Source organism: Rutidosis leptorrhynchoides, chromosome 5 (genome assembly GCF_046630445.1).
Source record: "Rutidosis leptorrhynchoides isolate AG116_Rl617_1_P2 chromosome 5, CSIRO_AGI_Rlap_v1, whole genome shotgun sequence".
NCBI lineage: Eukaryota > Viridiplantae > Streptophyta > Magnoliopsida > Asterales > Asteraceae > Rutidosis > Rutidosis leptorrhynchoides.
In genome coordinates, this window is record NC_092337.1 from 199544793 (window position 1) to 199560333 (window position 15541).

Consider the following 15541-nt stretch of genomic DNA (forward strand, 5'->3'; position numbering starts at 1 on the left):
TGATTCCATTTCCGCAAAGATAGATGCTTTTGAGAGACGAATGGAAAAGATGACTAAAAATATTCACGCAATACGAATTAGTTGTGAGCAGTGTGGAGGACCACATTTGACAAAAGATTGTCTCAGTATTGAACAAACAATGGAACAAAGAGAGAATGTTTCATACATGAACCAAAGGTCTGGAAATAATTATCAAAGTAATTATCAACCGCCAAGACCAAACTACAATCAGAATTATAATCGAAATGTTCTATACAACAACCAACAAGGTCCTATCAATCAACAAGTATCCAATAATACTTACAACCAGCAAAGACCTATTTTTCAAAATAAACCACCACAAACCGATGATAAAAATCCAAATCTAGAAGACATGATGTCGAAGCTAGTTGAATCTCAAACGCAGTTTTTCACATCTCAGAAACAAACTAATGAACAAAATGCTCAAACATTTAGAAATCAACAAGCTTCTATTCAAAATCTGGAACAAGAAGTAAGTAACCTAGCAAGGTTGATAGGTGAAAGAAAACCGGAGAGTCTACCTAGCGATACAAATGCTAACCCCCGGAATGAAACAGCTAAAGCCATTACCACAAGAAGTGGTATTACACTTAAACCACCTGAAATACCTGTAATTTCTGATGACGCTACTCCTACTACATAGGCACCACAGCCTGAGCAAGATAAGGAAACATAATCGGTAGTTGAAAAGGTTAATGAAGATAACACAGTTAAGGCTAAGCTTTATGTTAAACCATACTAACCACCACTTCCTTACCCAAGTAAAATGAGAAAAGAAAGACTTGAAGCCGAGCAATCTAAATTCTTGGATATGTTTAAACAAATAAATGTAAATCTTCCTTTCATTGATGTGATATCAGGAATGCCAAGATATGCTAAATTCTTGAAAGATCTAATCACAAATAGAAAGAAAATGGAAGAACTCTCGGCTGTTACTATGAATGCAAATTGTTCTGCAGTGTTGTTGAATAAGATACCAGAAAAATTATCAGATCCAGGAAGTTTTATAATTCCATGTTTTCTGGGTAGTCTTAGTTCAATAGAAGCATTGGCAGACTTAGGTGCTAGTATAAATTTAATGTCGTATTCACTATACGCTAAACGAGACCTCGGAGAATTGAAACCAACAAGAATAAGCATACAACTAGCCAATCGATCAGTAAAATATCTGTGATGACCCGAAAATTTTGACTTATTTAAACCAATTCTCTATACGATTTATTATTTTAACACGCTAAACAAAGTCTGTTAGATTGAGTCTCAAAATTTTAGAACTGTTTCATATATACAATTACCTTTGATTACTCTCGACGATTCATGAACAATTATATGTATGTATATATATATGTACAAGTAAAAACGACTTTCCTACAGTAAAACCCTATTTGCTACAGTAAAACACTATTTGCTACAGTAAACCACTATTTGCTACAGTAAAACACTATTTGCTACAGTGAAACCGTATTTTGCTACAGTGCTACAGTGAAAAACGACTTTGCTACAGTGATTTGCTACAGTAAACACTATTTGCTACAGTAAACACTATTTGCTACAGTAAACACTATTTGTTACTGTAAAACACTATGAGCCTAGGTCTGCTGGTTCTGAGAGATCACAAGCTGGTACTGATTCTACTGATATTGATCAGCAACCTTCTGTTGCTGCTCACTCATCTGAACCAGCTGATGATCAAGATGCTGTGTGTCCTACAACCAGCTATTTGATGAACCAGCATCCGATTGAGCAGATTATTTGCTACAGTAAAACACTATTTGCTACAGTAACACTATTTGATGTCGACAAACTACCAAACAAAAACAGAAAAGGCGGCCATGCGATCGCATGGCAAAAACACTGAAAACTCATGCGATCGCATGAGCTACAGTAAACGGAAAAGTAATATAAATACGCCTGTTTTGCTCGACGAATTATCACATATTTTTTTCTTCAGTAATAAAAATTTATATTTAAATTATAATTATAATTTTAAATTTAAGTTTAATAATAATAAAGTATATTCGAGGGTGTTTTAATTCGGGTTTTAAACCACTTTAAGCTAAGGAAATATTGGGTATTGTTCGGGGTATTGTTCTTGAATCCAAGGCCAACCATACAGTCGTCTACCATCATTACGTCTACGCAATTTGCCTACAATATTGAGTCTCAATATTGAACTGTGAGTTTATAGTCTCCCTTTTTAAATACTTTAAATATTTTTGGGCTGAGAATATATGCAATTTATTTTAAACGCGATAAGACACAAGTACATACTAAATTCTACACTGAGTTAAACCGAAAATCCCTTAGCTTTGGTAACTAGTAGCTGCCAGTACATAGGATATGGACTGGTGGGCGCGAATAATTGTATATGGATCCATAGGGCTTGACATCCCCGTCCGAGCTAGAGCACTAGCCTTTTAACGGACGTATGTTATTTGAGTTTAAGACACGTTGGTTTGCATGTATTAAAACGAATGGGGTAATTATCACTATAGCGTTAAGTTTAGTTACCAGGGTGCTCTGTTACGTAGAATCTATTGATAAACTTTTGATGAAATCTTGTGCTCTATCTTTATATATGTTTATGACTCGAGCAATTAAACCTATAACTCACCAACATTCGTGTTGACTTTTTAGCATGTTTTATTCTCAGGTCCTTAGAATGCTTCCGCTGTGATGTGCTTGTTGCCTGCATGGAGTCTCTCATGCTTTGTACAAAGTTTATTGCATTCAAAATAAAACTGCGTTGTGTAATAAATAATTGGACTGTGATGTCAACCTGTAAATTAAAGACTTATGTATTTCGGGGTTTTGCTTATACCTAAGCACTCGCCCACATGTTTATAACTTTCTATGTTTAGAAAGTTACTTATTTTAATGAATGCAATATTTTATCAAAACGTATCATATAGAGGTCAAAACCTCACTGTGGAATCAATGATTAATGTGCCGCGTCAATAGCGATTTTGACGGGTCGTTACAGTTGGTATCAGAGCTTGAGGTCATAGGGAACCAGAAATTACATTATTGTGTTTAACTGGTAATTGTTAGGATGCATTAGTGAGTCTGGACTATGACCATATCTGTTTTTCCTGATTTTTGCTTATTATTTGGTCAAAAACATTATATGTGATATATTTATATGCTAACGTAATTGTTGTTTCAATTATGTGATAGATGACTTCTTCTAATCCTATCATTTTGTACGACTCGGAATCGGACACTGAATCTATTCTATCCACAACTGAAAAGGGCGTTCCAATACCTATTAAAGAAGAAATTGTGTTAGCCGGGGAATCTCAACTCCCGGTAAACCCAGAGGAGGTTCCAGCTCCACCCAGCTTTAGTTTTCCGGAGCCACAATATCGTTGGCATGGACCCATGATCCCTGGAGTAAAAGAGGATCGTCCATTTCTAAACAAATATGGACATTGGTCCAGATATACCGCCGACGGGCGGGTTGTGCCGATTACGCCTGGCAGATTTCGGTTCATGACCACCGGTACATATTCTTGCAGTTCGTCATCATATTCTCCTACACATGACTCAGACAGTTCGTCATCATACGAGATCAGTAAGGAGGAGGATTTCGCTAATGAAATAAAAGAGATCACTAAGGAGAAATTCCAACTTGCTATAGATAATAAAAACAACCACAATAATAAAATGTCCTTAATTATTAAAAAAGAACAGGACCATTCGATACGTAACCACCCTTATTGTATTAAACCTACTGAGGCAACGGGTACCTCAAAACCCCAACTAAAAATAAAATACACTGCCAGAATGTCTGTCGGACCATGTGCACACAAACAATTGGCAGAGAGAACCAAATGGGAAGAAGTTTCTGATAGTTCTGAATGAACGACCTCGCAACCATAAATCTTCCATGCGCTATTTTATTGCTTATGTGTGCTACTCTATCTTGTTATATAAAATAAGCATATGTAAAATATCAGTATTGTATGGTATTGTATTATTTTGGTTTATTAATAATAAATGCATGGAATGATTATTTGTATTATTACTACTTCTTATTATTATTATTATTACATAATAATGTAGTAACTCGCTATAATTTTTTATAGTGGAATATTATTAGGATTTTAGTAGTTAATTCCTTGTACTAGCTATTATGTATGAACTTAACGGGTAGGTAATACCCTAGAAATAATTATAAAATGCTAATAAGAAGAAAAGGCTTTTATAATAATTGGTTCATATTATTAATATGCTACGATTAACTATTGACAACTCATTTTACCTATAATATTCTATATGATTAAATTATATCTGTTGTGTTTATTGAAGAAACATGTCTCAAATGTCGGATGCTGAGTTTGAGCAACTAGTCGAGAAACGTGTGAATGAAAGAATTGCTGCAACCGAAGCAGCAAAAGCAACAGCCGAAGCAGCAGCCAAAGCAGCAGCCGTAAACATAAACTCACGAAACGGATGCTCATACAAAACTTTTCAAGGATGCAAACCACAGACGTTTAGTGGAACCGAGGGACCAGTCGGTCTAACCCGATGGTTTGAAAAGATGGAGTCCGTTTTCAAAATCAGTAATTGTGCGAACGGAGACAAGTCAAAGTATGCTTCGTGCACGTTGCGAGATGGTGCACTTACTTGGTGGAACAATTATGCTAAAGCAGAAGGAATAGATACGGCATATGATATCTCTTGGGAAGAACTGAAAAAGATGCTAATCGAGGAGTACTGTCCTCGAAACGAGATCAGAAAAATGGAATCTGAGTTACGTAATCTGAAGGTTATCGGCACGAATCTCAATAACTATGAAAAGTGTTTCATGGAACTAGCCTTGTTGTGTCCCGAATTGGTGCCAAACGAGAAACGAAAGATAGAAATGTATATTGACGGTTTATCGATCAATATCAAAGGAAATGTTACATCGTCCAAACCAAATACGATGCAGGAAGCCATGACTATGGCACACCAACTCATGGACCAGATCACAGAGAGTTCGATTAAGGCACCAATTACCGAAGTCAAGACAACTGAAGGAAAGAGGAAATGGGAAGACTATAAGGGCAAAAGTACTCACCTGAAGAAACAAGAAACTTTTAAAGGTAAACAAGATGGGGCAACTGCAAGTCCAAACTATAAGGGACCCCATCCGTTCTGCAAAAGATGTTACACACATCATGCAGGTTATTGTCAAGTGGTCTGTGATAAGTGCAACAAGAAAGGACATGTGGCGAAAGATTGTTATGCCACCGTTTCTGAAGTAAAGACAAAACTGACCGATGTCAAGAAATGTTTTGGGTGCGGGAAGTCTGGTCACTTTATAAATCAATGCCCTGATAAGGAGAAGAACAAAGAACCCGCACGTGGGAGGGCATTTAATGTTAGTGCCAGTAAAGCACGTGAGGATCCTAATCTTGTCACGGGTACGTTTACCGTTAATAATCAACTAGCTTCTATTATGTTTGATACGGGTGCTGATAGAAGTTATATGTGTAAAGACTTTAGTTTTAAACTAAAATGTGCATCATTACCTCTAGACGATAAATATACTATTGAATTAGCTAATGGTAAACTGATAAAAGCCGATAAAATTTGCCATGGTTGCGAAATGAATCTCGCTGGTGAAACCTTCAAAATCGATTTGATACCCGTAGAATTAGGAAGTTTTGACGTAATCATTGGCATGGACTGGATGTCCAAAACAAGAGAGGAAGTTGTTTGCGCTGAGAAAGCAATTCGCATCCCTCGTAAGGATGAAACGTCATTAATGATTTATGGGGAGAAGAGCAACTCAAAGCTGAACTTTATCAGCTGTATGAAGGCCCAGAAACTTATAAGAAAAGGTTGTTATGCTATTTTGGCACATGTAAAGAAGATCGATACTGAAGAAAGAAGCATTAATGACATGCCGGTTGTAAGAGAATATCCCGGAGTATTTCCAGAAGAATTACCGGGGCTACCTCCACACAGATGTGTAGAATTCCAGATTGATCTCATATCAGGAGCTGCACCTGTAGCCCGATCTCCATATAGACTTGCACCTTCAGAAATGCAAGAATTACAAGACCAGTTGCAAGAATTATCGGACCGTGGATTTATTCGTCCTAGTTTTTCACCTTGGGGTGCTCCTATTCTGTTCGTCAAGAAGAAGGATGGATCTATGAGAATGTGCATAGATTACCGAGAATTAAACAAATTAACGATCAAGAATCGGTACCCATTACCGAGGATTGATGATTTGTTTGATCAATTGCAAGGATCAAGTGTTTATTCCAAGATTGATCTACGCTCCGGATATCATCAGCTGAGAGTGAAGGAAGAAGATGTTCCTAAAACCGCGTTCAGAACCCGTTACGGTCACTATGAATTTCTAGTCATGCCTTTTGGATTGACTAATGCTCCAGCAGTATTCATGGATCTAATGAATCGCATCTGTAGACCGTATTTAGACAAATTTGTCATTGTTTTTATCGACGACATATTGATTTACTCGAAGAACAAGGAAGAACATGAGCAACACTTAAGACTGGTACTAGAGATACTCAAGAAAGAAGAATTGTACGCAAAATTTTCGAAGTGTGATTTCTGGTTACAAGAAGTACAATTTTTGGGACATGTTGTCAGTAAACATGGAATTAAAGTTGACCCTGCCAAGATCGAAGCCATTAGTAAATGGGAAACACCAAAGACTCCAACACAAATCCGCCAATTCTTAGGTCTTGCTGGTTACTACCGAAGATTCATTCAAGATTTCTCTAGAATCGCCAAACCCTTAACTTCATTGACTCAAAAGGGAAAGAAGTATGATTGGTCCACGGAACAGGAATCCTCATTCCAGTTGTTAAAGAAGAAGTTAACGTCTGCACCCATTTTGTCATTACCAGAAGGAAATGATGATTTCGTGATCTATTGTGACGCTTCGCGCCAAGGTTTAGGATGTGTATTAATGCAACGCACAAAAGTTATCGCATATGCCTCACGACAACTAAAAATTCATGAAAAGAACTATACAACACACGATTTGGAACTTGGAGCTGTAGTTTTTGCACTCAAAATATGGAGACACTATCTATATGGCACCAAGTGTACAGTGTACACTGACCATAAGAGTCTTCAGCATATTTTTGATCAAAAACAACTCAATATGAGACAACGTCGCTGGGTAGAGTTGTTAAACGATTACGATTGTGAAATCCGTTACCACCCTGGAAAGGCTAATGTTGTAGCTGATGCCCTAAGTCGAAAAGAAAGAGTAAAACCTCTTAGGGTCCGAGCTTTGAATATTACAATTCGTACCGATCTCACAAAGCAAATTCAAGCAGCACAGTTAGAAGCTTTAAAAGAAGAAAATGAAAAAGGCGAAATGAGCAGAGGGTTAGAAAAACAGCTTGAGGTAAAAGCCGATGGAACCCTGTATTTTGCTGATAGGATATGGGTACCAAAATATGGTAATCTAAGGCAACTAGTACTAGATGAAGCACACAAAACGAGGTACTCAATTCACCCAGGAAACGGGAAAATGTACCACGATCTCAAGAAGTTTTATTGGTGGCCTAATATGAAGACAGAAATTGCTACTTATGTAAGCAAATGTTTGACGTGTGCAAAGGTCAAAGCTGAGCACCAAAAGCCGTCAGGATTACTGCAACAACCAGAAATTCCGCAGTGGAAATGGGAAAGAATAACTATGGATTTCATTACGAAATTGCCAAGGACTGCAAGTAGTCATGATACTATTTGGGTGATAGTTGATCGTCTAACTAAATCAGCTCACTTTCTACCAATAAAGGAGACAGACAGTATGGAGAAATTAGCACGCCTATATTTGAAGGAAGTAGTTTCCAGGCATGGTGTACCCATCTCTATCATATCTGATCGCGACACCCGATTCACATCACGTTTCTGGTAGTCATTACAAAAAGCATTGGGAACTCGATTAGATATGAGCACCGCTTATCACCCACAGACAGATGGTCAAAGTGAAAGAACAATACAAACATTGGAAGACATGTTACGGGCATGCGTGATTGACTTTGGAACCAGTTGGGATCGACACTTACCGTTGGCAGAATTTTCATACAATAACAGCTATCATACGAGCATCAACGCAGTGCCATTTGAAGCACTTTACGGTAGAAAGTGCAGATCTCCTATATGTTGGAGTGAAGTAGGAGAAAGACAACTTACTGGACCAGAAATTATTCACGAAACCACCGAAAAGATCATTCAAATACAACAGCGATTGAAAACGGCCATGAGTCGCCAAAAGAGTTATGCTGATGTAAGAAGAAAACCGCTAGAATTTCAAGTGGGCGACAAAGTCATGTTGAAAGTGTCACCCTGGAAAGGCGTTGTACGATTCGGTAAACGAGGAAAGCTAAGTCCTAGGTACGTAGGACCCTTTGAAATCACCGAAAGAATTGGAACAGTTGCTTATCGATTAAAGCTACCGCAAGAACTTAGTAGTGTTCACAACACATTTCACGTGTCAAATTTGAAGAAATGTTTAGCTGAAGAGGATGTCGTAATTCCTCTTGACGAAATACGAATCAATGATAAACTTCATTTTATCGAAGAACCTGTTGAAATCATGGACCGTGAGGTCAAACAATTAAAACAAAGCAAAATACCGATAGTTAGGGTTCGTTGGAACGCAAGACGAGGACCCGAGTTTACTTGGGAACGTGAAGATCAGATGAAGCAAAAGTATCCACATTTGTTCACTGATATCGCTCATGAAACAGGTACTACTCAAAATTTCGGGACGAAATTTTCTTTAAGGGGGAGGTACTGTGATGACCCGAAAATTTTGACTTATTTAAACCAATTCTCTATACGATTTATTATTTTAACACGCTAAACAAAGTCTGTTAGATTGAGTCTCAAAATTTTAGAACTGTTTCATATATACAATTACCTTTGATTACTCTCGACGATTCACGAACAATTATATGTATGTATATATATATGTACAAGTAAAAACGACTTTCCTACAGTAAAACCCTATTTGCTACAGTAAAACACTATTTGCTACAGTAAACCACTATTTGCTACAGTAAAACACTATTTGCTACAGTGAAACCGTATTTTGCTACAGTGCTACAGTGAAACCGTATTTTGATTTTTCTTTAGAATCGTCATCTTGTCGACCAAGTACTCCAATTCAAATTTTCGATAATCCATTTTTGAACCCGACCTCACAATTGAGAACCCGGAGGATTTCAAGGACAATTCAGAGATCCTGAACCACTAATCATTCCTCCTGAACCACAAATCACTCATCCAGAGATTGTCGAGGAAGAAACCATTAAGTTAGAATCCTCTAGTGTTTCAGATTCAACAAATTCAATCATGGAAATTCTGGAACCTCTAAGTATGAAAGACCGAATGAGAGCTAAACGTACTGGCCAAGGTCATGCAATTACTCAACCAGACATTAATGCGCCAGATTATGAAATCAAAGGACAAATCTTACACATGGTAACTAATAAATGCCAATTTAGTGGTGCGCCGAAGGAAGATCCAAATGAACATCTTTGAACCTTTAATAGGATATGTACTCTATTTAAAATCCTAGAAGTGGAGGATGAACAGATCTATCTCATGTTATTTCTCTGGACTTTAAAAGGAGAAGCCAAAGATTGGTTAGAATCGTTACCTGAAGGGGCGATTGATACATGGGATGTCTTAGTCGAAAAATTTCTTAAACAATTCTTTCCGACATCTAAAGCCGTGAGACTTCAAGGAGAAATAGTTACGTTCACACAAAAGCCAAATGAAACTCTATATGAAGCGTGGACAAGATTTGAAAAGTTGTTGAGAGGATGTCCTCAACATGGTTTAGACACTTATCAAATAGTACAAATATTCTGCCAAGGATGCGACATTACTACACGAAAAGACATCGATATAGCTGCTGGTGGTTCCATTATGAAGAAAACCACAACTGAAGCTTACAAAATTATTGATAACACTGCTTCACACTCACATGAGTGGCATCAAGAAAAAGACATCGTTAGATCATCTAAAGCGGCTAAAGCGGATTCTAGCCATGACTTTGATTCCATTTCCGCAAAGATAGATGCTTTTGAGAGACGAATGGAAAAGATGACTAAAAATATTCACGCAATACGAATTAGTTGTGAGCAGTGTGGAGGACCACATTTGACAAAAGATTGTCTCAGTATTGAACAAACAATGGAACAAAGAGAGAATGTTTCATACATGAACCAAAGGTCTGGAAATAATTATCAAAGTAATTATCAACCGCCAAGACCAAACTACAATCAGAATTATAATCGAAATGTTCTATACAACAACCAACAAGGTCCTATCAATCAACAAGTATCCAATAATACTTACAACCAGCAAAGACCTATTTTTCAAAATAAACCACCACAAACCGATGATAAAAATCCAAATCTAGAAGACATGATGTCGAAGCTAGTTGAATCTCAAACGCAGTTTTTCACATCTCAGAAACAAACTAATGAACAAAATGCTCAAACATTTAGAAATCAACAAGCTTCTATTCAAAATCTGGAACAAGAAGTAAGTAACCTAGCAAGGTTGATAGGTGAAAGAAAACCGGAGAGTCTACCTAGCGATACAAATGCTAACCCCCGGAATGAAACAGCTAAAGCCATTACCACAAGAAGTGGTATTACACTTAAACCACCTGAAATACCTGTAATTTCTGATGACGCTACTCCTACTACATAGGCACCACAGCCTGAGCAAGATAAGGAAACATAATCGGTAGTTGAAAAGGTTAATGAAGATAACACAGTTAAGGCTAAGCTTTATGTTAAACCATACTAACCACCACTTCCTTACCCAAGTAAAATGAGAAAAGAAAGACTTGAAGCCGAGCAATCTAAATTCTTGGATATGTTTAAACAAATAAATGTAAATCTTCCTTTCATTGATGTGATATCAGGAATGCCAAGATATGCTAAATTCTTGAAAGATCTAATCACAAATAGAAAGAAAATGGAAGAACTCTCGGCTGTTACTATGAATGCAAATTGTTCTGCAGTGTTGTTGAATAAGATACCAGAAAAATTATCAGATCCAGGAAGTTTTATAATTCCATGTTTTCTGGGTAGTCTTAGTTCAATAGAAGCATTGGCAGACTTAGGTGCTAGTATAAATTTAATGTCGTATTCACTATACGCTAAACGAGACCTCGGAGAATTGAAACCAACAAGAATAAGCATACAACTAGCCAATCGATCAGTAAAATATCTGTGATGACCCGAAAATTTTGACTTATTTAAACCAATTCTCTATACGATTTATTATTTTAACACGCTAAACAAAGTCTGTTAGATTGAGTCTCAAAATTTTAGAACTGTTTCATATATACAATTACCTTTGATTACTCTCGACGATTCATGAACAATTATATGTATGTATATATATATGTACAAGTAAAAACGACTTTCCTACAGTAAAACCCTATTTGCTACAGTAAAACACTATTTGCTACAGTAAACCACTATTTGCTACAGTAAAACACTATTTGCTACAGTGAAACCGTATTTTGCTACAGTGCTACAGTGAAAAACGACTTTGCTACAGTGATTTGCTACAGTAAACACTATTTGCTACAGTAAACACTATTTGCTACAGTAAACACTATTTGTTACTGTAAAACACTATGAGCCTAGGTCTGCTGGTTCTGAGAGATCACAAGCTGGTACTGATTCTACTGATATTGATCAGCAACCTTCTGTTGCTGCTCACTCATCTGAACCAGCTGATGATCAAGATGCTGTGTGTCCTACAACCAGCTATTTGATGAACCAGCATCCGATTGAGCAGATTATTTGCTACAGTAAAACACTATTTGCTACAGTAACACTATTTGATGTCGACAAACTACCAAACAAAAACAGAAAAGGCGGCCATGCGATCGCATGGCAAAAACACTGAAAACTCATGCGATCGCATGAGCTACAGTAAACGGAAAAGTAATATAAATACGCCTGTTTTGCTCGACGAATTATCACATATTTTTTTCTTCAGTAATAAAAATTTATATTTAAATTATAATTATAATTTTAAATTTAAGTTTAATAATAATAAAGTATATTCGAGGGTGTTTTAATTCGGGTTTTAAACCACTTTAAGCTAAGGAAATATTGGGTATTGTTCGGGGTATTGTTCTTGAATCCAAGGCCAACCATACAGTCGTCTACCATCATTACGTCTACGCAATTTGCCTACAATATTGAGTCTCAATATTGAACTGTGAGTTTATAGTCTCCCTTTTTAAATACTTTAAATATTTTTGGGCTGAGAATATATGCAATTTATTTTAAACGCGATAAGACACAAGTACATACTAAATTCTACACTGAGTTAAACCGAAAATCCCTTAGCTTTGGTAACTAGTAGCTGCCAGTACATAGGATATGGACTGGTGGGCGCGAATAATTGTATATGGATCCATAGGGCTTGACATCCCCGTCCGAGCTAGAGCACTAGCCTTTTAACGGACGTATGTTATTTGAGTTTAAGACACGTTGGTTTGCATGTATTAAAACGAATGGGGTAATTATCACTATAGCGTTAAGTTTAGTTACCAGGGTGCTCTGTTACGTAGAATCTATTGATAAACTTTTGATGAAATCTTGTGGTCTATCTTTATATATGTTTATGACTCGAGCAATTAAACCTATAACTCACCAACATTCGTGTTGACTTTTTAGCATGTTTTATTCTCAGGTCCTTAGAATGCTTCCGCTGTGATGTGCTTGTTGCCTGCATGGAGTCTCTCATGCTTTGTACAAAGTTTATTGCATTCAAAATAAAACTGCGTTGTGTAATAAATAATTGGACTGTGATGTCAACCTGTAAATTAAAGACTTATGTATTTCGGGGTTTTGCTTATACCTAAGCACTCGCCCACATGTTTATAACTTTCTATGTTTAGAAAGTTACTTATTTTAATGAATGCAATATTTTATCAAAACGTATCATATAGAGGTCAAAACCTCACTGTGGAATCAATGATTAATGTGCCGCGTCAATAGCGATTTTGACGGGTCGTTACAATATCCTAGAGGGATAATGGAGAACATGCTAGTTAAAGTTGGTACTTTAGTATTTCCAGTAGATTTTGTTATTCTGGACATGGAAGAAGATTCTCGAGTTCCTCTCATATTAGGAAGACCATTCTTAAACACGGCTAAAGCAATAATAGACGTGTTCAGTAAGAAATTGACCCTAAGTATAGAGGACGAGAGTGTTACCTTTTCTGTTGATAGAACCATGCCACAACCACAATCTGCAGATGATACATGTTATTATGTTCAAACTATAGATTCACATGCAGAATTGTTACAAGAATTTCCAGAATTACAAGGAACATGAGAATGTTCTTTAGGAGAAGGAACTGAACCAATTGATGAAGCTGAAATGTTTGCTACACTCATGGCTAATGAATATGAACCAACAACAGAAGAACTTCAAATGCTAAAAGAAGAAGACAGATATCGATACAAATCATCGATAGAAGAACCACCGATATTAGAGTTAAAGCCACTTCCAAACCATTTGGAATACGCTTATTTACATAGTGAATCTGAATTACCTGTAATAATATCGTCTTTTCTTACAGAAAATGAAAAATCTTAACTCATTTCTGTGCTAAAAGCTCATAAACCAGCTATTGCATGGAAGATTCATGACATTAAAGGAATAAGTCCTTCGTATTGCACACATAAAATCCTTATGGAAGAAGGTCATAAAACCTATGTGCAACGCCAACGAAGACTAAATCCTAATATGCAAGATGTTGTTAAAAAAGAAATTATTAATCTGCTAGATGCAGGTTTTATTTATCTAATCTCTGATAGTCCATGGATAAGCCCAGTTCAATGCGTACCTAAGAAGGGTGGCATGACTGTCATCACAAATGAAAAAAATGAGCTTATTCCTACTAGGACTGTAACGGGATGGCGTGTTTGTATTGATTATAGAAAATTAAATGACGCCACCAGAAAAGATCACTTTCCCTTACCTTTCATTGATCAAATGTTAGAAAGGTTAGCTGGGAATAGTTACTATTGTTTTCTTGACGGTTTTTCCAGATATTTTCAAATTCCAATAGCACCCGAGGACCAAGAGAAAACCACGTTCACGTGCCCTTATGGTACTTTTTCTTACAAACGCATGCCATTTGGACTTTGCAATGCCCCTGCAACCTTTCAAATGTGCATGATGGCGATTTTTCACGACATGATAGAAGAATGCATGGAAGTTTTCATGGATGACTTTTCAGTCTTCGGTGATACTTTTGAATCATGTCTAGTTAATCTTGAACGAATGCTTATTAGATGCGAACAATCAAATCTAGTTCTTAATTGGGAGAAATGTCATTTCATGGTTAAAGAAGGCATCGTTCTTGGTCATAAAATTTCAAAGGAAGGAATTGAAATGGATAAAGCTAAAGTAGATGTAATTGCTAAACTTCCACATCCCACCAATGTTAGAGGAGTTAGGAGTTTTCTAAGGCATGCCGGTTTTTATCGGCGTTTCATAAAAGATTTTTCTAAAATTGCCACTTCTATGAATAAACTCCTAGAAAAGGATGCTCCATTCATCTTTTCGGATGAATGCATCAAATCTTTTAATATTCTTAAAGAAAAACTCACTAATATGCCGATCATGATAACTCCAAATTGGAATCTACCATTTGAACTCATGTGCGATGCAAGTGATTTTGCAATGGGAGCCGTTTTAGGGCAAAGGATTGAAAAACGATTTCAACCTATTTATTACGCTAGTAAGACGTTACAAGGAGCACAAACGAATTACACAACTACTGAAAAAGAACTCCTTGCTATTGTCTTTGCTTTTGACAAATTTTGTTCATATCTCGTTTTAGCAAAAACGGTGGTCTATACCGACCATTCTGCTCTTAGATACCTATTTTCGAAACAAGATGCCAAACCACGATTAATCCGTTGGATCTTACTCTTACAAGAGTTCGATATTGAAATCCGAGACAAAAAGGGAGCAGAAAATCTCGCCGATGATCATCTTTCTCGTCTTGAAAATCCCGAATTAGAAGTTCTAAATGAATCGGCCATACAAGATAACTTTCCTGATAAATATCTATTGAAGATCAATTATAATGAAATTCCATAGTTTGCAGACTATGCAAACTACTTAGTATGTGGATTCCTTGAAAAAGGGTTGTCATACCAAAAATGAAAGAAATTCTTTAGTGATATAAAACACTATTTTTGGGAAGATCCACATTTGTTTAAAAGTTGTCCCGATGGAATGATTCGTCGATGTGTATTCGGGGATGAAGCTATTCAAATCTTAAACCATTGTCACACAGGACCAACAGGAGGGCATTATGGGCCTCAACTCACAGCAAGAAAAGTCTATGACGCTAGATTCTATTGGCCTACAATTTTCAAAGAAGCACACCTTCTTTGTAAATCCTGTGATGCTTGTCAAAGGGCCGGAAAAATAAGTCAACGTGATGAAATGCCACAAAATGTCATTCAAG

General features: G+C 36.7%; 1 non-coding gene across 1 annotated transcript; it reads right to left on the bottom strand.

Moving 5' to 3' along the window:
• Window positions 1-9744: 9744 nt before the first annotated feature.
• Window positions 9745-9851, bottom strand: LOC139851145 (small nucleolar RNA R71). Its single transcript, XR_011760504.1, has one exon. It is a non-coding gene; the product is annotated as a small nucleolar RNA R71 (small nucleolar RNA).
• Window positions 9852-15541: the final 5690 nt, after the last annotated feature.